This window comes from Xiphophorus couchianus, chromosome 15 (genome assembly GCF_001444195.1).
Source record: "Xiphophorus couchianus chromosome 15, X_couchianus-1.0, whole genome shotgun sequence".
Taxonomy (NCBI): domain Eukaryota; kingdom Metazoa; phylum Chordata; class Actinopteri; order Cyprinodontiformes; family Poeciliidae; genus Xiphophorus; species Xiphophorus couchianus.
In genome coordinates, this window is record NC_040242.1 from 18,268,271 (window position 1) to 18,291,917 (window position 23,647).

The 23,647-nt window shown below is 38.4% G+C and overlaps 1 protein-coding gene across 10 annotated transcripts in view; it reads left to right on the forward strand.

Moving 5' to 3' along the window:
- The window catches only part of nrxn3b (neurexin 3b), a 397,106-nt gene that overhangs the window by 133,637 nt on the left and 239,822 nt on the right, over positions 1-23,647 (forward strand). The window lies entirely within an intron of this gene.

Consider the following 23,647-nt stretch of genomic DNA (forward strand, 5'->3'; position numbering starts at 1 on the left):
GTTATGAGATAATTACCAACTTAATGACGGATTCTGGTTACGTCAATGATAAGTCATATTAATCCCTAAGTCACTGGGGACTTTTGACCAAAATGTTGTCACTTTTTCTCAAGAAAAGTAGAAATCTAAAACCAATGCGGACTTAAATAAATATTTATATTTAGGCTTTGCATAGCCTTGAATTGCCAATTGTACAGCTTCCATGAGTTAAAGACCTGGACTGAACCTGTTAATGCAGCAACTTCTAGCTGCTGCTTCTTCTTCGACTTATGAAACCCTTGATTCAGAACTCGCTGCTACAGAGAGACATCTAATTTATTATTGTGTTAAGACTGAAATAACAATTTACGTTTATTTTTTTTCAACTTTGGGCTTCTTCTTGACTCGATGGAAAATTTAGAAGTTCACTCAGTGAGTGAGAAAAATATTGAAGTTCATGCTCTCCAGTTGGGATATAAAATGCAAGCCAATATGACAATATCTAATAGATATGGACATACCACACCAACTTTTGTTCTTTTTAAGAATTTAGGTCATTTCCTGTTTTGCCTTTCATGCTATCTTATTGAAAGGTTTGCGTTACTATGGCACATAATTTGACACAATTCTAAATGTGATCAAGTAAAGGAGATTTTGTGAAAAATCAGATTCTGTCATGTCCTTGAAGTACTAATGTCAGTTTTGCATTTAGTCCCTCCTTCAATACTACGCATGTATAAGGATCAAAAGTGAGGTATTTACTAGGAGTTTAGATGGGGCACATTACTTTTTATGTGGAATCACCATCGCTTTTTAAAATTATTATTAATGATTACGTGACCATTTGAGAGTTAAATTGTAATGCTCTATAAATACATTCAAGTTCTCAGATTAATCAAATTAATAAAGTTGTGCCACTTTTACTCTCAAGAAATAATTATATTGAACGAAAGATTACATCTGGATGGGATGGTTGGATTGGGTATAGTGGGTCTCATTTTCATCTGATTGGTTGCACATTTGCTGTATACATGAAACTTGCATAACAAAATGGCATTTCTCTAGTGTCAAACGCCTAGTAACACAATATGGGAGTGTTATTTTCCTTTGGCATCACGTCTTCCTACTTTTAATTGGCAAAGAGCTCCTTGTCTTTCAAAGGTCTGTAAAAAACTGAGATGGATTAACATTCTTCTAACTTACCGCCAATAACGGAAGCTGCCTGGGTCTCGTTTCCTTCCCACATCTTCCTCTTGTTCATGTTGGAAGATCAGTGATCGTTAAAGGGGCCTTGGTCTGCTCGGTGGTCAGGTCTCAACACACTGAACTACCTTCTGTTTGCACAAATACACCACAGCTCGATACGGATGCCGTATCACTTTGCTCCTCTCATTCTCACCCACAGTAGAGTGAGGCCATCAAGCATGCGGAGGGATGTCTTCTCAGAGAGCTGGTGTCAGCGATCCCAACGCCTGTAACCGCAAGGAAACAGTTGAAGTAGAATCACAAAACCCGAGAGTTTTATTTTCAGTTAAAGACTCATACAGGGCTTATTCTCTGGCAAGGAAATCTTTGAAGCTTAAAGTTAGATTCTGTTTCTTGGCCTCATAATGACCCTTGAAAGGAATTTTTGTGTGAGCTCGTCAACATGTTGGCCCGCTTTCCATCCCTAAATTTGCAGTACTCTCCAGAATGCAAGTTTGTCAATTTTATTCTCGTCTAGTGATAAAATTGTACCCCTCAGAATGACGAGAGCCCTTTGGATTGAGATGTTGTGCGTGAAACTTCGTGCGGTATTTTGTCTTTTCAAAAGGAGCGACTTGAAATCTTCTAGTCAAACTGGCAGAGCAGCTCTTTCTCCTCCTGCTCGGTGCTTTCCACAGACCCCAGAGCTCCCTGGTGACAATATCAAACAGCCACTGAGATGTATTCACACGTGGTACAGGCTCTTGATCTCACCGAAACTATACAGTACATTTGTAGCTGAGAGCTATGCTTGCGCTGGTGTGATGAGAGAGAGGGTAGAAATGATGAGATCAATACTCTCCCGGTGGATGAAACAGAGGTTATGAATTTACATGACAACGTTTGGCCTTCAGTGGTGAATTGCTGAAAGAATATAAATGTTTATTTGTCTGTCTGCGGCTTGAAGCAGTTGGAGATCAGTCTAACACCATTTTGCGATGTTGTTTGATTGAATCGGATTTCGCTCCAGGAGTCTTTAAATGTGTTTCTTATGTAGCATTAGCAGCTTAATCATTAAACCCAAACTGCTAGCGTGGCGTCATATTAGTGCGATGACAAATGTGACGGACGTGCTTGTGGCAAGCAGTGATGTTTTTCTGTCTTGTAGTCGGTGGACTGTGCAGTTGCTCCACCCTAACCGATCCGTACCACTGTCCTACAGACCTACAACTAATTTGTACAGGGTGAGGTCAGTTATATGGGTCGCTTTTGTAATAGAAACAGACAAAATAGCATACCACACCAGTTCTAGAGGTACTGCTGAGTGGAACAAAGCATTAGAGACCTATCAAACTGGCACTCTGGAGAGAAATCTAAAAGCACTGTGTTGTGCCCAATATGCTTTTAAGTTACCACATTGGCAAATGACTTGTTATATGACAAAAACTTACTTAATTCACCTTTAGATGTGAACACATTCTGATGAAAAATATATTTTTCACCTAAAAAACAATTCACTGTTTAGCTACAGTCATTGTGCAGAGTGCAGAGACGGATTTTTGTTTCAGTAATGGTTTTTGCATGTTGGGAATGAATAAAGCTATCTTAGGTAAAGGCTTGCTTGTTCTACTTTGATTTGTTTTTTGAAGCACATTAATCTGGTTGGATATGCCTAACAGTGTAGTTTATAGGAAATGTCACAAAACCCATGATCTTTATTGAAGTATCCAGCGAATATTCGTGTGGCACATTTTTATGCGTTTAAACATGATGGAGACTGATATTGGCATATGTTGGCAGAATTGATCTTTTGTCCCTTTGTAGCCATTAGGCTGGCTGCTTCCTTTCTGTTTCCTTAAAGTGAAGGAAATATGAGTTATCTACTGCAGATGACCTCTTTGAAAGGACTCCTCTTTAGTTGTTCATTAGTTGCTGTAGACTCATCAAATTCACATCAGTGGTACAAATCTTTCATTCCCAAAGACTCTTTGTTAGATTGAGATATGGTGACAACAGATGAAAATAAAAATCTGTCTCAGACATTTTGAGCTTTGTGACTTGGTCCAATATAGTAGCTATCAGATAAAGATATTATGTTATATAAGGAAGCAAAGAAACACGCACTGCTACTTGAAATTGAGTTTATCTTTGCAGCATTGCCTGCTACTTGTTTCCTCTTACAGATCCCAGATAGCTGGTTGTAGCTCTGGCATTTTGTCATTTTCATTTTTATTATTGGAATTGGCATGCTTTTTTAAGACAGTTGTACTATCTCAATAACATTACAAAAAAAGTGGGGAAAAAAAAAAGCTTCATCCATCTTTTCTGGCTTTATATGTTGTTGTGGCTAAGAAATGGTTGCAAAAAAGAATATCTGTGTTGTTGGTGTTTCTATGACAAACACAGAGTCTGCTGATTCAGAAGTGGAGAGCATATTATCACCAAACACTGAGTAAATAACTGAACAGGAAAAGGAGCATGTTTTCTCTTTCTGCTTGTTGGTTTTTTTTCTTTATTATTTCATCAACAAAGATACGCTGCATCGATCTGTTCGGATACAATAACCTTCATTCATTCATACTTTTAGAAAGATTTGTTTTACCTTGATATATATTTGTAATAACACATCCAGCTCACGAGGTCAGTCATTTATTCACTATATATAATACTGCCCTCCAGTTTAATATATAAAATCCACCAATAAGGTCCTCTGATTAATCTTGATCATGAGTTTTTCTGTGTTGACTTTCCGCAAAGATTTTTTCTTTTACAATCTGTTGCAGTTATCACCATAAAGCTTAGAAGATGCATGCCAAGCTGTTTGCTGCCCAATATTGCACTGCAGTGTTCCTCTCTGTTTTTCCATCATTCAGCTATATGACTGCCTGTCTCCCACATATGACTGAGCCACAAGAAATGGAGGTCAGCTATCGGCTCGCTACAGCCATTAACAGAGAAATAGGATTGTGTGTTGGTGTGCAGAAGAGTTGATGTGTTTGTATTTGCTCTGGGAGAGAAAAAAAAACTGCTTTGAATCTACTGGAAAATTGCAGTAAAAACTGGCAGACTCCAAATGGATGGCATGTGTGTTTACTAGCATTCATGTTAAATTGTAGGCTAATGTGCTACATTAAATCTAATGTAGCTGCTACAGCATGAGCAATACTGTGAAAATCTATTTGCGGCATTCATATTTTTGCCTTTTTATTACAAAAATAATAAAAGGTTTCTGCTTATATTTATCATTGAGGGTACCACTCCATTTTTGTTATGTTCTGGAAACATAATGATAAATAAAAAGTCGTATATCTTGTATGCCAAATGTTAACATCAGTTATAGCTTACATTGATAAAAAAAATTATTAGAGTTGATTTCCAAACCATTTTGATTGGATTCAAGTTGGACTAGGTCTCTTAAACTTCAGCATACGATATGAGCATAAAATGTTTGGTTCAGAAAGAACAAAAACTATGATTGGTTAAACTATGGGTATTATTTTCTTTGGTGAAATGCTATTATGCCAGGTGTAACTGGACACACCCTTTCCAAAATGTTTCACTTTTGTCCAATCATTTGAAATGTCTCTGGGAGAAACAGGATATATTTTTAAAATGGAGAAACATTTCTTGGTGTTTTTCTTTTCTGAACTTTCCCACGGATGACCTTTTGTCCAGTTTCTTTTTCAGTGCTGAATCATGAACCATATTCTTGGTTCTTTTGTATCTTTGTATGTACTGATAACAATGACTTTATTTTGCCTCTGTGCTTGCATTTCCTCCAGTGGACGTTGTGTTGCTTTTCAAATATTTTAGCCTACTGCCTTGTGATTCTACACAAGTAACAATGTCTGCGTCATTAGCGGTTCATTCACCATTCAAGGGAAGGCAATTGCTGTTTCACATAGTGGTTGGTTGATTGGGATAGCTTTTGGTTCTCTTTAATTCAGTAATACTGTATTTATTCCAAAGGGAAATTAAATGTTGTTGTAACTCGTATCATCAAACTATCTTCAAAGAGTCACTGTGGATGGTGACGCTGTGGGCAAGAAGGATCTTCAGTAGCAGTCAGTCTTGCAACAAATCCTGAGAGGCCTCTGACTGAAGACTAAGTCAGAGGTGGGGTGAGAGCCCAACAAAAAACCTTGTTGCCAAGGTAACACTTTAGAAAGTAAATAGGTAGGGGTAAAAATCGTTCCCTCTGCGCAGCTGTATATACTCTGACTATTAACATTTTTATTTTATGACAAAAACCTAGTTAAAGAAATTTATTTATTCAAACTGCCTGATATCTCTATTACAAATTAATAATGAATGGCAAAAATGGCAAAGCTCAAGAAATGAAATTTAGATAAGTTTTCACAGCATTGTCTTGTGACATAAATTCAAAAATCTACTTGGACCGACGACCACCTTGGTCGTTTAATGAGGCATTTTTGAGAGTCCTCATAGTACTGAAAGATAACAAACATTATGTATACTATGGGATTTCCAAAAACAATCACAAACTACTCCTGATTTCACAGACTACATTTCCTTCCTCTCTGTTCATGTTTCTGGAGTCAACAAAACGCTGCTCTTGAAGTTCCTTCTTCTCTGGTGGGAGCTTAAAGCGCTGGCAATTTTCTCACTCCGTTTACCGGGAGGGGAGGGGGGGAATAAAAAGTAAAAAAAATGCAACGTGACAGATAATTTTAGAGGTTTTGAAATGATCAAAGATGGTAGCAGGCGACGACTACCAGACAACAACAGAGCTGTTTGCTCGCTGTTTTTATCTGACATTTCTCCGCCAAGTCAACTATGACGTTGATTTCTGTCTCAAGTCTGTTTTATACTTCTTTTTTTCCCCCCTTGTATTTCACATAAACCTGCTCATGCTCCACTTCCTACAGTTCACTTTTCATTACACTTATTCCATATTTTCCCTCTCCTGTCCCCGGGTCCCACCAACACACACACACATGCATACAGACACAAAAAAATTGCCAAGCTTTTGTTTGGCAGGTCTCCCTAATCCCACCCATGAGACATGACAGCACCTGTGATCAGAGGTCTGCCTTGCTATCATCCAAACAGATGTGGTGCCAGCATGGGGAGCCGGGCTGTCACTGTGTATGGTTTTGCATGGATATTATTTTTGCACCTGCTCAATATGATGCATAAAAATGAAGTATTATCTCTCTGCTTTTTAAGGTATCACTCTTTGACCTTACCTTGTTTACATCTATTTGCATGATTACAATTGTGTTACAGGTGATAACCAGCATGTTTAAATTTTTTTAATTATTTTTATTGTTTATGCCTGCTTGCCACCTGCCCTGCCAGCGTCTCTGCAATGTTCATGTGCAAAATACCTGGGCTCTGGCCCTTGTAGACCCATTTTGTCTAGGTCGTGACCGGGAGTTTGGGTCGGCCAAAGAAACCTGTCTGCTTGTGATCTGAATTTCAATGCGGCAGCTTGGCTTGGTGCAGCCCCAACAGAGCTCCGTGGAACAGAGAGGGGGGAAAAAATAGCTGCTCGCTTAAAATACAACTCTGTTGAAATATATTACCAAAACGTACACACAATTGTAGCCTTTGGGCTATGTTGCAAGAGAGACCAGTATTAATTTGTTGAATACGTTGTTTACTTTTAGACATTTAAAGGGGGTTTGTGGTGTGAAGATAAATTAAGGTTTTAAAAAGTTACTGTTTGAAAGTTGCTAAAATGTTCACCTCATGGGGGAATAAGGTGAACTTTATTATACCTTTGCTACGGTTAAAGTTTTTGGTAGCACTTTATTTGACAGGGTATGATTAAGACTAACACTACACTGTCATAAAACATGAAGGAGTCTTCATGAATGTTTACAACTGTTATCATGAAGCATCATTCGGTAAATAGTGACACTTTGACTCTTAAATTACTTTTAATGTAAGTTTTAATGCAGCTTTGCGTAAAAATCGAACTATTTACCAAATAATGCTAAGTTGATACTTTTAGTACACTTTCAGTGCAACTTTTAATCCACATTTGCATTAAAAGTGTCATTATTTACTGAAAGACATTTAATGACAACATTCATGAAGACTCCTTGATGTTCATGACTGTTGCTATGTCATGTTTAGGACAATGGGTTGTCAGTCTTATCTCCATTCTGACCCTAAAAGCAATAACATGCACTGAAAACAAAGGGATGGATGCACGCTTAAGAAACTTTGATTAGATAGAAAACAGTGAGTGTTTCTTCCAGGTGGTACAACTTCTACACCGAAGAGTGTTACCAGGGAAACCTAAAGTGCTTAAAGATGTTTGTTTTTGATAGATTATTCAACATGTTGATACCGTGCGAATGTGGTTGAGGATCTCAAACCTACCACTCTATTTCAAATCCTACTATGCCAACATTAACAATGTAAAATGGTGCAGAAAGCATTTTTGGTAACTCTGTGCCATTTTCTTTGATTTGTCTAGTCATCCATGCACGGTTAGCTCTGTCTGGTACCCTAAAAGTGATACTGAAAAATGATTTTTGTTTCTGAATAGCTCGCAGTCAGATCCACCCAGAGCTAAAGCAAGAGGAAGTCATTACTCTCCCATAATGATAATGTTTCAAGGTGGGCTTTGTCCTCTCTCATCTTTGGCAGACAGCTCGGGGCTTTATTTCTTTTTGATTGTTACATCCCATTACATAAAGACTGTTACTCAAATGTTATTCCCCCATAAGGGGAACTCGACTGCAACAGATTATTCAGGTCGCGTTTGAGCCTCGGCTTGTAAGAGGTGACATTAATTCAAGACTACAGGGAAGTGTATTTGATGTCATCTGCGGGAAGACGCTGTCCTCGGATTCGGTTTAGCAAGCCAGTCAGTCGGTCGGCAGTAAGACATTAAGAGAAGCTTGCGCATTAGCGTTTGGATGTGTTGGAGTGGGTGTGGGAGAGTAGCTTTTAAGGGAATCAGGGTGGTGCTGACAGTTGTGCATTGCAGAGTCCTGTGTAGCTGATAAAGTAGCCCAGTTAATCAGGTAAATAGGCCTGTAATGAAGTGCGTTTGTCTGACGGTGTGCCAGCCCAGTGCCAGACGATCCCACTGAGACTCTCCTCTTTCTGGCTCGGCGCTGCACGCATGCTTACATTCACACACCCCACCAGCACCACCCATACAAACACACACATTCAATCCGCCGAAGACAGATTGAATTGTGTCTAATGCATATTGCATTTTCCCTGACAAGATGCCACCGCCCACATACTGTAAGTGCCCGTGTTTTCCCGGCTGTCTGTGGACGGCGGAGATAATGGCTCCAAGTCTGAGCTGATGGCTGGAAGTGTGTCCACCACAGATCAGAGATGACATCTTTCGTTACAGAACCAGCTTCCTCTGTCTTGATGTTTATTGTATTTTTTTCCCAGAGAGCTCTGTTAAAACTTTATTTAATGTTTGGTGTTTGTATTCCATCCAAAAATTTGATTCTAAGAGTTTTAAGGAGAACTAATACAAAGTTTTCCAAGTTTGTTTTTTAAAACACCATATAGTCCAGTAGGCTCATTTTGATTGGGGGCCAAAATTGCAACATTTGTTGCAATGTCAGCTGGTGCGGTTTGCTTTCACACTGCGCTGTGTCAAACGGTCCAAATTTTTTTTAGAAGATTCGTTCACCCCCTCGCCTGAGGAGGCGCTGCAGAAAGACAGGAAAACCTCTGAAGAAGACATGATCGCAACTTCTTTCTTTGTAAAATGTTAATGAAAAGAGAGTAGCGTCAGATTTTAGCGGTTATACGATTTTCCTTTTTTCTTTGACAAAAGACCACGATTCGTTTCTCCTGCTAGCACTAGACCAGACATTTGTTTTGACTGTTTTTACCCAGAATGCCCTACTCTATAGCCCACTTCCTGCTTTGGGAGTGACCTCCAGTCCACCTGGCATTCACATACGAAATCGAACTGGACCAAAGTTAACTTTTTCTGATCCGCATCAGCGTTTGATTACGCATTCACACCTCCCCATTTACGCACATTTCAGTTCAATGTTTCAGTTGCATCACACAAAGACTCAAATGCAATTCACCAGCTTTCTAAATCTACACTCACTTGGCTCCATGTTCATTTATAGTGGCATTAAAATAATAGGCTGCCAGCAGCTCTTACAGTTTAATCGCAGACAGTAATTGTAGATCAGAGAGGTGACATTGAAGTTGCCACCTTATGAGATCTAACAACCTGGAAATAACCTAAACTTCTCTTACCTGCAATTGCTGGAATGGACGGTACAATCATTCAAAAAACAAACTTTTATGATTTATGAAGGGAAAAAAAACTCTAGTTTTACCAACATAATCAAAAATCCACTTCAAAGGAACAATACCACAGAAATAACCATACTTTATCACTGCAGCAAGATGTGATGATCATTTAGAGACTAATTTTAACTCTGGAACTGTGAGAGCTAATCATCACCTATTGTCTTTTACTGTCTGGTGTGTTAAAAAGTATAGAAAATGTACAGAAATGAGTGCAAATCTGATGAGCTTGGTTTCTCAGATAAGCTAACCGTCACCTTCCAGCAGAGGTAATGACATGTTTCAAATGCTTGTTTAGATTCCTTTTCTACCCACAAAACAAAGTGAAAATGTGTAGCCTTTTTTATTCCTTGTATCTTTTCATAGTTGCTGCATGATTGAGACCGATCATTTTAATGGTTCCATGTGTCACAATGTGTAGATTTGGACTCCATTTCTGCACCTGAAAAAATAGTTTGTGTGTGAAATATATATTTTAGGATATAATTACATTACATTGCTTTTTTAAAAAATGTAAATAAAACTAATAAATTATTCTTTTCATTTTGTTTTTCTTATTGTTTTATCCTTTTAGAGACATTTTGGGGTCAAAACCAAATTCCTTGTTTGAATAAGAATATTTGAAATCTGAATCCATGAAGCGTATGAATAATTTCCAGGTTAAACGTAGATCCTACAGAGACTCTGAAGCTAAAGTTTCGCACAAATATCCCTCTAAAATAAAGAAATGACTAGATATTGGTTTTGTTTTTGATTTGTTTTTCTACAGACTCTTAATATAAATCTGTCTGGAGAAGGAATGAAAACTGTTACTGGTAATAACTTCACGGAAACTCATTTAAAAGACATGGAATTACCCTTGAAGATTTCCCAGTTTGTTTTTCTTGGCAGAAATACATTTTAAGCCCTGCCAGACCAAATCAACTAAAATCATGAAATCTGGAAGATCTTTTTATGTTTGTTTGTTAAACCTTTCATACACAACTTTATGGCAGTTTTTATTACCACTGGAAATGTGCATTTTTGATTTACCCCTGAATTTTGTTGAATGGTAAAAGTGAATGTTATAATTAACCTTCACTCAAGTACTTGACATTAAGAGGTTGCACTAGTTTTGTCATGAATCGGTGCGGTGAGGGGTGGTGAGGCAGACGCTGTAGACCCAGGTAGGATGAATAGTTGAATTTAATGAAGAAAACACAGTCCAAACAACAGGCAGCACGCACATTAGACGAGGACCCGACAAAGAACAGACACACAGGTGAAACTAAATACACAGGAGGTAATCAGGGAACGAGAAACACCTGGGAGCAATCAAGGGGAAGACAGGACAACACGAGACTCAGAGACACCGAAAACTCGAAATTAACACACAGAAAACACATAACACAAGTTTGGTTTTTATGTGACAAAATGTGTAAATCCTAAAATAAAATTGTAAAAAAAAAAAAAAAAAGCACACAGGGTTTTGTGTAAGGTCACATTATTGACGGGGTCATAAAGCTTCCATCTAACATCTGACAGTTTGATTTCAGTCAGAGAACATTGCCTCGGGGTCACAAACATCCGGCTGTCTTAGCACACGAACAGAACCTAAATTTCAATGTTTTCTTTTATATTGGACCCTCGGATACTTCTCCAATAGACACAGAAACACTCAAAAGTCTGCACACCCCACAGAAACACACACCCACACGCCCTAGCATAGTGAAGACTGTTAATATTGACTGGGAATTTAAAGAACAGGACAACATGAGCAAAAACAGGTTGTTTTTCCCAAAATGGATGAAGGTTCAAGACGGAAGCTATTTCTCTACTGTTGTGGTCTACCTAGTTGTTTACAGTCAAATTCACTAAATTAGAAAAGCCTCATTCATCATTGTAAAAGTACATTTTAAGAATAACATTCTTTAAAAGATAAATGTCTCATTGAAGGTGGACAGTGTCATTTTTTAAGTCTATAAGTTCCTTTTCTGTTTCTCAAAAAAAAAAAGATCCAAAACCAAAAGCTATCTCCCGTCTCCAATCCGTTCATTAATCTGACACTCTGTAATTCCCTGTTGCCTTTGCGACGCTCTCGCCCTCTCCCATCCCTGCTTCTCACCTTTAACAGAAAATAACTACCTGTGCGAGGGACATTTGTCCCAGCGGATGGGGAAAATGACACTTAAAGGACTAACTGGGCTAACAGGCCAGCAAACTGGTACATGCTGTACACGAGACAACAAGGAGGAACGGGTGTAAAACGGAGCGTGGCAGACGCATCGGAAAGAAAAGAGGAGAAAAGAGCGAGGCCGGGACACAAAGTGAGGTAAAGCGGCAGGGCGGAGACGGATGTGAGGAAGAGTTATAGGCTAAAATAAAATGATGGTTGATCAATGAGCCATGTGAAACAAGATTTAGCTCTCATACATATTTTTTAACTGACTTTACAGCCATTATGTGGTGTACCTTATGGCTTCATCTACATGGTGGTGGCAGGGTAAGAGAGACTTTGACAATGACCAGACTAGACTTCAACACTTTTAATGCAGTGCAGATTATGATCATCGGGGCTTTCCCTCATTGATTAAAGACACTTATGTAAACTTGTGACTTTGATGAAAGTTACAAAACAAAATCTAAAAAATAAATGTTATCACTAAGTTTTCTGGTGTTCAACAAATGGGAATAATTTTGGAAATTCTAACTGACCTAAAACAAGAGAGGTTTCGTCTGATTTAACGCCGTCTTATAATGTCTGGCTAGAAATGATAGCTGCTAGCTTTCTTGATATGAGCCAACAGGAAGGATGACAGACCAGCTCACTATTTTATTTTATTTTTTTACCCAAAGAGCCTTGCCTGATGGATACTTCAGATAACAGCAAGGACCAAGTATAAAAGAGATAAAAGAATAGTTACTTGCAGGATTTAGCAATTAGAGTTTCCTCTGTGGATAAGGGAACTCAATCTCTTCTCCTGAATGTTTGGGAGAAAAAGTCTTTGGGATGTTGCAGGCAAACAAACAGATGATGTTGATGTAAACGGCATAAGAGAGTTTCCTGGTGCCACATCACTGGAGACATCTCTCAACTGGATTGCAGATTTGCACATTTCAGTGTCATTGAGGTGATAGGCATTGTTGGTTGACTTGACCAAACTTTAGTCAGGCAGGACACATGTCCACACCCAGAAAATCCTTATCTCATGGAAGCAACTTAAAATGTCTTAAACTTGAGAATTGTAGTTGTAGCCAATATTCAAAGTGAGTATAAGCATTGTACAAAACAAGGGCAAAATGACTGTGTGCAGATCTGAAGAATCCTGGCAGCAGTTTCATTAAACCTCGCGGTCCAACTGTCCACACGCTTTTTATTATCTCAAATATAGCCAGAAATAGTATTATTATAATAAGTATTATTGATTTGTTTAATAGTGTGAAGTCTCAGTGGTGCCTCAGCAGGTGTTACTTTTAAAGCATTTGCTAATCCCTAATATCATTTAATCATACTCACCCTACCGTCAATAATAATACAGACCTGTTGTGAGCAGTGGGGACTGACACTTCATATTTTATCTATTCACCTCATGCATTACTCATGACAAATCACCCGTCTTCCTGTCGCAACGTGAAATGTATTTGTTTCTCCTATGCTGTGTAGCTAACAAGCAAACGGTGGGATTGACATAAGTGTATGTGTGGGGGGCGGTGGGGGCAGAACATTGTCGCAACATCCAGGTACAGAGAAATAAATAATATGCTTTCATGTCCATGCATCTTACAAGGTGACAGGAGTCGCTGTGATACCGCGAACTGCTTGACTAAGTTTGGAACGAACGTTCCGAGGAACTCCAACGCTCTGCTTGAAGTCTGTACCACACTCTGAGCTTTTGAAAGCCACAAGAGCAAACTTCTGATTCCTTCCTCTGGGTTTTCCCTCATGTATGTGTTGGAAAACACAAAGACACAAAACATTGATTCGTTTTAATAGACATCTCTGCACAGAGTATAAGAAGATTGAAAGTGTTGACCCTCTAAAGCAGACCTGGGCTGGCGACCTTTGATCGGCCCGTGTGGGTTTGTACTAAACGTGTAAATCCCACTAATTTATCATAGGTGCACAAAATACAATGATATAGGTAGGCCTTTTATGATGGCAAATTTTGCTGGATGATTGAACAGTTTTAACCCAGAAGCTATTGCGATGAGCAATAATATTGTAATTTTGAGACCATTTTTAAGTAATATAACGGTAATGGCAAAATAATAGTGCAAGAACACATTCCAAAAGATCAGCAAACTTTAAATTCTAATGAACATTTAACACTGGAACTGGAAGACATTTTAGTTATCTAAAATAAATAAAACAAAGCTGAAGTCTTTGCAAACAAAAGTGTCCTTAAAAATGGCTAGTTGAGACCAAAGCACCAAACTAACTTTTAACATCCAGATTTTAATAGAGAAATAAAAAAAAAGATAAACAAAAAATCATGCCAATGGAAATTGAGTCTGTTTTAATTTATTATGCGATTTATTGATTTTTGTGACTGGCCTAAATACATCTAGATACTATTACTGTCTTAACGTCACTTGTGCTTTTATGTGCTAAAGTAAAGGTGCTGAACACTTTTCAGAAATTATCTCTTGGCACTTAAATATGTCGGGTAACATTAAAAAAGTTAAATTTCTTGCAGAATGCAGAGTTTTTAACAAGACATGGATTTCTAATCATTTTAATCGATTGCATGGAGGACAGTTTCAACCGGCATTATGAGAATAAACACGGAGAGACGTACAATAATCTGATGTTTGGAGCGTGGGGACGAGCATTAGCAGACTTGCTAGCTAAACTGAGAAAGCAAGGATTGTTTCTAGAAAGCTCCATTCTTCCAGGAATAGAGCAGTCAAGACCAGCTTTGTTGTATCCCACAAAATTGCAAGATATGGTAAGCCATTTTCTGATGGGGAGTTTATCAAAGACTTTTTGTTGGATTTACCCTTGAGAAAAACGACACATTTTAAAATGTCTCTCTCTCGAGGCAATTCGAAGAGATCATAGAGAAATTCAGCTGCAAGAATTGAACAGTTTTAACTCATTTTCCTTGGTTACGATTTGTGTTGTTGATGAAGATCAGTTACTTTTCTTTGTCCTTGGATTAAGAAAAGACTTAGAGATGAGGAGCCACTCAGCCAACGAAAGGCACTATGTTTTGCATTGCATTATTCATCAGAAGATGCTGTAAAAGTCATTGCTAAAATTAGCCATGTTGCTGATGTAGCTAAAATAGTTAATTGGATCAGGGCAAGAGAATTGAATCACAGTTTGGTGATCATTGTCCTGTTGGGAGGTAGAAACTTCCAAACACTGGACCTTTTATGAATATCTAAGTTTGGTCTACATGTTTCTTTACTCCTGACTGTGTTTTCTAAACCACATTTAGAAAACAATCTCAATTTCTTAATGTCCAACATTAGCTTTAAGTTCAACATCTAGAGGAAGTTAGAGGGAGCCAGCCACGAAGGAAACTTCTGCTCCCAACCAATCCCTCAAACTCTGCTGAAATGCTAAACCTGACCACCTGCATTGCTTAAATGCCTGATATAAAGATGTATAATAAGAACAGTTGCTAAACTGTTGGGTATTATTAAGCCATGGCCCTATTATGACTACGTAATTAGTCTGATAAATTCATAATTGTACATTTAATCCAATGAACAGTGGGGAAAAAAAAGTGTTTTTATTACATAAACTTCCAACAGAAACTGTAGTCCAACACAAATACATTAAACATTACTGCAGACATTGCGTGCTTCTGTTTAAGCTGTTTTGCTGTTTCAGAATCAGGGTAGCGATGCTCTTTTTCTTCTTTCTTTTTTTTTTTTAAATTTGGAGACAAAGTGTGCTTGTTTTGAGCTGGAGCTTCAAAATGCCTGAGACAGCAGATTCAGAATCCTTTTTCAGTCCCAACAATGTCTGTCTATTCAGTCTCCTCATTTCGACTTTGTCTTTAAACTCTTATCTCCTTCTGAAGGTTAAATGCCTTTGGAATCGTGCGCAGTAATTGGTTCGGTATCTTCCGCGTTATCGACCGTTTCATGTGCTTCGGAGATGAGGCAGAACAGATTTTTTTTTCTTTTCTCAAAAATAGATTTATGATAATTACAACTGTCTATTTTCAATTTCCTGAAAAGTGTTTACGGAGGTTGGGAATGTAGATGGAATTGTAATGCTCTTCGTTTGCAGCTGTGGCGATTTGCCTTCAAAACAGAGAGCGGCAATGGAGCCCGGTCCTCGTTTTCTTTTTTTTGTTACCTGCCAATAAAGACGAAAGCGTCCTGCCTCCGGTTCTAAACTTGTGCTGAGTTGTGCTGAACGCAACGCCAGTTCAGTGGTGCCTGACGCAGCACTGTACAAATTCATTTAGTACAATAAAAACAAATGAAACAGAAAAAGAACGAGGCGGCGGCTGGGAGCAGGAGAACAAAGTGCAAAGTCTTTGCTGCTAAATATACCGGAGACATGAACTTGTTTTACAGTGTTTACCCAGGAGAGCGCCGGATCTTCCTGCACTTTAGAACGATCTGTTCATTTAGGTGTTAGTTTTTTTTTTCTTCTTCTTTTCTTCTCCACCATTTGGAATGCCACGCTGTTACTCCCTAATCCCCATTTGTAATTAAATGTGTGCAGAGAAAGCGTGCCGGCCTGGTTACATAAAGCCAGGCTCTCGTTGTGACACATTGCGCAGAATGTGCAGCATCCAACAATTCATCTTTTGCTTTTTGTCCTTTGTTTCTTACCTAAATTTCCCTTTTTATGAAAGGAGAAAGTGGAGGAAATCAAGCTTTTAGCATGTTTGGCCATGTGAGAAATCAACAAATTTCTAAACTTTTCCCAGCAGAACACAGAAAGATTCCCAGAGAAAGGGAAAAAAAATGACGAGAGAATGTTCTTTACTCTAGTTCTTATTCATATGGATTAAACAGTTTCAAATTAGAAATCCAATTTAAGCTTGCATAAATGTGCATTGCATTGTTAGTTCACATAATGGTTCACCTTGACATAGCTGTGAATTATCCTACAGCCTCTGCTTATTCAGATCCAGTTGATTTCTCTTCAATTGTTATTTATTTTTGCCTCTTTATTTTCACCTTTTGTTAATTTCAGTGAAAAGCAGCTAGCTGGTTTTGCTTTTGCGGCCTGCTAATGGTGACCCATAACGTGGCGTGAGGACAAGATTTTTTTTGGTTAACAGTTTTACTGTCAGGAGGAGCATGTGGAAGTTGCAAGGAAAGCTGCTTTTCCATATAACAGTAATAATTTTAACACCCTAAGTACTGGCGATGTGCTATTAAGTCATGTTTAGTTGTATACACTGCAAAAACACACAATCTTACCAAGTATTCTTTGGTCCAGTTTCTTGTGTATAGACAAAGTGTATAATTTTACACTTTAAATAAGGCAAACCTAACTTACAAGCAACCTTTCAGTAAGATAGAAGCTTGTTTTAAGTAAATTCCTTAAGTTTGATGAAAAAGTAACTAGTTCTATTGGCACATTATTTAACAATGGAAAAATAACTTCTCATAAGTGAAACTATTTTGTAAGAGTTTTTGTTTTTGCTGCTTAGCATATTTCATCAACAGGACAGTTCAAATTGCTTTACATTATCTAAACACAGTACAGTAACCATTTATGAAACAAGAAGCAAACAATACATTTTGTCAAATTTCACAATCAAAATAATCAAGAATAATAATCAAATATAAATCAAGCACATTAATCAGGTGTTCCACTTAATGCTCAAGGCAACTCAAACAGGTTGGATTTTAGAGTAGGTTGAAGGCCATGAGTGTTTCGGATGTTCTGCAGTTTTCTAAAAGTTTGTTTCATATTATTGAATGCTGCTTCTCCATGTTTGGTTTTGGTTCTGGAGATTCAGAGTAGACTTGAACCAGAAGGTCTGAGTGGTCTGGAAGGTTGATACTAAACCATTTAGTGAAACTAACACAAGTTTTTAAAAGTCTATTCTCTGAGCTACGGGGAACCGGTGTAAAGACCTTAGAACTGGAGTGAATTGCTCTATTTTCCTGGTTTTGGTGAGAACACGATTAGCTGTCTGATTGATTTTTTAAAGGCAGATCTTTGAAGAAACTATTGCAGTAATCAATTCATCAAGTCTCCATATCTGAGGCTGCATGCTGTAAAAACAAGATGCAGAAGATGGGATGTTGTTTTAAAGAAGTACACAATTTTTTTCCTCCTTAGTATTATTAATAATTATATTTAAAGCTCCTTTCAAAACACTTGAGGACAATGTACAGGACAAGTTAAAACATAAAGACAAAAGACCAACAAAAAAACAGCAACTTCCTAAAAATAATAATAATTTAAAAAAAACAGGAGTTCGAGACCCTGAAACACTGCCAGTGTAATAACAAAGCACCACCATTTTTTACTGTCTAAGACCTCTCACCCTGCAACACACTCAATAGGGAAAAGGTTTGCCAAAAACTTTTGGAGACATTTACGTTTACACCGCAGGTGAACATTATTGTACTAGCTTGCAAATTACGTGAGCCACTTTAAACGGAGAGTTTACCTCTCATCAGTCACCACGGACTCTCATTAATTACAAGTTTTAAACCCTTCAGGGAGCACATTGCCACTTTGTTTGGAACAATTCATCTTTTAGTGACATTGGCTACTCCAGGGGCTGTTCAGAAACATCCGTCCGTCCATGACTTGCTTCTCTTATGAATTTTGTCATTTTGACACTCAAGACTCAGAAAGCTGATGATCTATGAAACCATTCTTTGCTCTGTAAAGATGATAAAGATACAAAAGTTAGCAAGTAAAAATGACTTATTTATCCATTTTCACTTTTTTCTGTTCTACTGACAACTATGAGTAAGGTGTTACATTACCAAAATATTAATTCAAACTTGTGTGTGCATTTTAAATGTTCCCAATTTGTTGCTGGGGAACAAAAGATCTGAAATATGCTCATCACATTTCACATTTTAAAGCAGGATTGGAAGCTACGCTCAAAACAGTGGACATAGTTAAAGAATCACAAGGTCTTTTAAAAAAAAAAAAAGAATAAAAAGAGAAATTGTGGCAAAAAGCACACAAAGAAAAAGCCAGTGCAAGGTTATCACGATTCAAAACCTCAATAAACACTATGTAGTCTGTACTTATTGGGTGGAAGAAACACTACAAAAGTGTTTTTTATATCAAATTAAAGTTACACTAACCATTTAATTAGCGATTATAATGCATACTCCTGTTACAAACAATCCTAACGTGTTCTGATCATGTCCAAAGCTGATAGGTGCATTTGATGGTTTTTAAGCCTCTCAAACAGCCAATTAATAATCACTCTAAAGGTATTTTTTGGCATGAGAGGTAAGATTAAAGATACTTGAGGTCCAGTAAAGAAAACTATTCATCTCTTTGCCTGCCAACAGACAGACGTTCAAAGAGTCTTTTAGCTTTTTCTGCCCCGTAAGAAGTTGAGACTACAGCAGATTAGATGCACTTGCTAATGTGAAATGGGCCGAGTTTGGAGAGAGATATTTTTTGGGTGGGGGGAATTGTGAAATTTTACTTAAGGTTGACTAATTGCATAAGATCCTATTCAAATACCTTATATTCCTCTGCAGTATTAGTGTTGAAATGAAAGTAATTTGACATTTAGCGGAATCTAGCTGAGTGAATGGGTGTGAGAATTAAGAATTTCAAGAAAAATAAAGATTGAGGTCCATTTTTCTCCTCATTTTGCCCCCAGCATCTGTTTTAAAAGTGCAATAGTTTAGTGAACATGAACTAAAGCTTCCCACCTTCTTGAGGCAGAAGAAAGTTGTTTACTCATGCACATTTGCAGCTAAAGTAAAAAGGAGCCTGGATAAAACAGAAGTGAATACAAAGGAAAGCTGATTGTGTGTGTGTGCCCAAGTTGAAAATAAATCGACTAGCTCACTCCCTCATCCAAACCCACAATATCTGTGAAGCTCATCACTTAATAGCGTTCCTCCTCCTCTATCTTCTCCTTGAAACGGACTGCTAATTATGTAGTGAGGGGTTCATTGAAAAGCACATGCACACACCAACACTCTCAATGACAAGCGGCAGCTTAATTACCGTCTGAAACGACATCCTCAGCGCCGCTGATAACTCTCTTAAGAAATGCCAAATTATGGAGGAGCAAACACGGAGGCTGCCGTGTTCATACAACTTTAAACGCAACCAGTCTGCCTTTCCACGGAGTGCTGTCACCTGTTTTGTCAGCAGATGTGTGTTATTAACTCACAACTTTGTATGAATGTTGTGTATCTCAGGAGCAGCCCCTCACATTCTGCAGCACTCCCATGTTCTCTTTGCCAGTGTAACATCGTGATTAGCTCAGATTTGGCAGATTTAGCTGCTTCGACTTCTTTCAAGTCCCAGCTCTGCTGAGAGAAGTGTTTGTCTTTGCACGGGGTTCCAGCTTTCTCTGATTTACCATTAGTCGCCTTGTAAGTTCAGGACAAGTTGTATTCATTTCCGTGACAAAAAAAAGAAAAAGAAAAGAGGAATATAAAAAATAATCATAGGAAAAAGGAACAGAAATACACGGAAAGAATATTATGCACAGAGCCAAACTGAGGTTTTGGTGCAAATGGCTGCCTAAGATGAAAAACATACTGATTGGAGAGAGGTGGTGAGTGACTCACCCTGAAGTTCATTCACTTAAGGGTGAGTGAGTTCATTTGACAAAGATTTATGTGAGAATTTTGTCTAGTTTTGAAGAAGAAGTCTAGAGAAATGTGAGAAATAGAAGTTTGGAGACATAACAAACTGGCATCCTACAGAGAGATTTAAAAGCTCTCCAATGTAATGCCAGTGAGCCGGTAATTTATCACAGCAGTGAAGCACTAGTTGTGTTTACATCAGTGTTCTTTTTATGCACATTTTTAAGTATTGCATTAGAAAAGGATGAAACAGCAAAGTGTAAAAAAAAAATAAAAAACTTCTTTAATTAAAAAAAAAAAAAGCTTCATACTCGCTTGAGGTGGTCTTCAGCATTTCCGAGAAAGAGTTGATTCACAAGACGGAACACATTTGCTGAATATATTCTAACTTACTGAGAACTTCCTCATTCTTGCATCCTTACTTGAGGCACGACATTCTGAAAATGTCAAAATCCAAACCTCCAGTTTCCAGGTGAGAACTCTCCATTTTTCTGACATGTGTGCTCCGTACTACGTTCCACTCTTTGCATCTTATTTCAGCCATGCGTAGCGTCAACATCTGACGAAATTCCGCCTTGCGTGGCCTGGTTGGTTAGCTCTAAACTAGGATGTGGAAACACGCCCAACACTCATTTTCTGGTTTTCTCTTTTTTTGCAACATTTTAAAAGTTTGCTTGAAATTCGCCTGATGAAATCACAGCTGCTGCTTCTGACAAAAACAGAAAAATGTAAGCTAAAAGACCAAAAATCTGCAGTATTATGACGTCGTTACATTCTCATCAGCACTCTTCTTCTTCTGGACAGTTGTATTAGCGAAGTACTTTACATTTGTCAGCTGTGCTAAGGTTTTGTAAAACTTAGCAACAGTGAAAGGAAGAAACTGAAAGTCCCACTTTCAGTTTCTACACCAAGTACGCTACCATATAATTAATTTACTTGATGTAGACATCTGAGCAATATTCTGAGGGCATCGTCTGTCCTGCCACATTTATAAATTCATGATTTTCCCAGCAACATTTCTTGAGGCTAATGGTACACATGTTGTGGTTGAAAATGAGTGAAAATAAAAATACAAATAAAGTCATTCACTCGACTTAGGCACTGAGAAAAGGTTCCCTGTTGCAGGATAAATTTAGTTTTTGTGTCAACAGGGGACACATAAAAAAAGCCTTCCCGTCATCAGGTTTGTGTTGCGTTGTGGGGTTAAACGAAGGCCGTGTGTCGTGTTTATAAAGCATAACTCCATCTCACTACATCAAATTATGCCAGGAACAAATTTGAGAAATATATTATTTACTTTCCTAACTACATTTTCTGACTAGCTCAAACATAAAATCCATTTCCTTTATTTACATCTGCGCTATAAACAGACTGAACGCCAGAGCGTGGTTTGGTTTCCTTGGAGACAGAATCGTTAGAAAAAGTTAGAAGACAACAAACTCAGCTTTTTTGAACTATAGTGAAGGAGCTACAGATGTGAAAATTCCCTAATGTTCTCCTTCTCGAGGCTTAGCTTTGTTTTTTTCGCCAAATAGTTTGAAATGATTACAATTTTCATTTCAAGAGAGCAATTTTCATTTTAGATTCAGGTTCTAAATGCGTAGAGAAAAATCTCATAGGAGAACTGCATCAAGATTTTCTTTTCTCTCTCACATCATCATCAGAGAATCTTTTCAAACCATTTTTTAGTCTGCTGTTCATGTTTTTTTTTCTCTCTCCTAACGTTAGACCGCTAGCCCACCATGCGGGACCTCATCTGGCCTTTCAAATCAATCAATCAATCCCCCCGTCAGTCAGCAGAGTTGTCTGCGAACAGACTTCTCTTCATGCACATATGAATGTTTTACTAGCTTTTTAAAATCTTCACGTGTCTTTGAGGAGAGAAGAGAACTCGGCGCAATCTAAAGCCGAGCAGAACAATGGCGAGCCGAGGTTTCATTATCCTCTAGGCAACAGTACTCACGCAGGAGACAGCTTGTTCATGGAATGGATCCAACAACGGCCCTAAAACGTACGCAGGCAAACCTTTGTGGACCCTCAATAGCAGTTTGCTGCTCGGAGTGTTTGACTTTATTTCATGAATTTTACAAGTTGACATGTGAAAAATCCAACTTTTTGCAGGTTTCGGCATCCTTTTCCATCAAGCAGCTGGATTGACTTCCTCTTTTTAACGTGTATATCTGCCTTTCTCGTGGAATTTCTCATCGTCATCCTTGGCTTTGGTCCACTCGAAAGTGTTACCAAGGTTCATATATTTTCTTTTAAAAGCTTCGGTGCCAAAACCACGTATTTCACGGTTGGGTGCTTTTTTTTAATCTGTCTCTCCCTCCGTGAGAGGCTTTCCAGTGCTCTGCAAGCGTTCCCCCTTCTCACTCTGGTTCTTTCGTTCTGTTTGAACTCTAAAGCAAGAGAACAAATTAGTCTGGCTCTGCAGCCTCCATAACCCCATGACATCTCTCTCTGTGCATTGTTTGATGATGGAGTGAATGTTTTCGTGTGAGCTGCAGTGTGTTTGCTTATGCTCCGTGGATTGTATACAGTGCACAAAGGGAAGGGGGAAAGGCACCAGCTAAAAGTAGCTCGGCGATTTGCAGCCTGCTCCGTCAGACTAGTCATTCAGCAACGCGGCTGCGTAGGCATGCAGGGCATGAACACTCGTGTGTTTCCTGTTAATAAAATATGAGAGACACGGAGGCGTTCATGTTCCAGTGGTGGAGCCTTTTCTGCTTTCTTCACTGAGCATGTTTGCAGACGTTCCAGGGGCATAAACACAACGGCTAGAGCTCTATTTTCTTCCGTCAAATTGGCATCTCAGGCTCTCTTGTTTTCAACTGCGTCGGATCTTACAAACCGGAGACGGATCAATGAACAGAATATTTTTGGGTGCCCCACTCCCAGTTAAGTCTGTGACCCACACTTTATTTTTAGGTGGCCTTCAAATCTGGAGTATGCAACTTTATTTTTAAAAAAACCAAACAAAATGTTTTACTCAAATTGTCACCATGTCGTGACATTATAATATGAGACATAATCAGAAAAAAAAAAAAATCAAAGCAGGAGAAGCATCACAGTGCTGTCTATCAATCTCATGTATGCGCCACTCAATGTACTAATGGTGGAGGAACGACTTACTATCCCAGAAAAACTGTTTATCCGTCGTCATCGCTGGCTATGCTAACTAGTCTTAGCATTCATGGCAGGCTCTGCTTATGGGGAGAAGCTTTAGCATAGCAGAGAGCAAGGTGATGAGTGTGAGCAGCACATACATTAGCCTGATTGACGGCGCTAAGACCGTCCTCCTTGCTGTGTTTGGTTGTTTCTAATGGGGCTGTATATTTCTGTAGTTAGCACTGGGAATGCTGGAAGACGGTAGAGGAGCCTGATTTTTTTCACAGATTGTGTCTCATAGTAAACTGTTGCAACATAGTGACAGTTTTAGCAAAAAAAGCATATTTCTTGTTATAAAAGTTAAATATCTCAGCTTTAACAC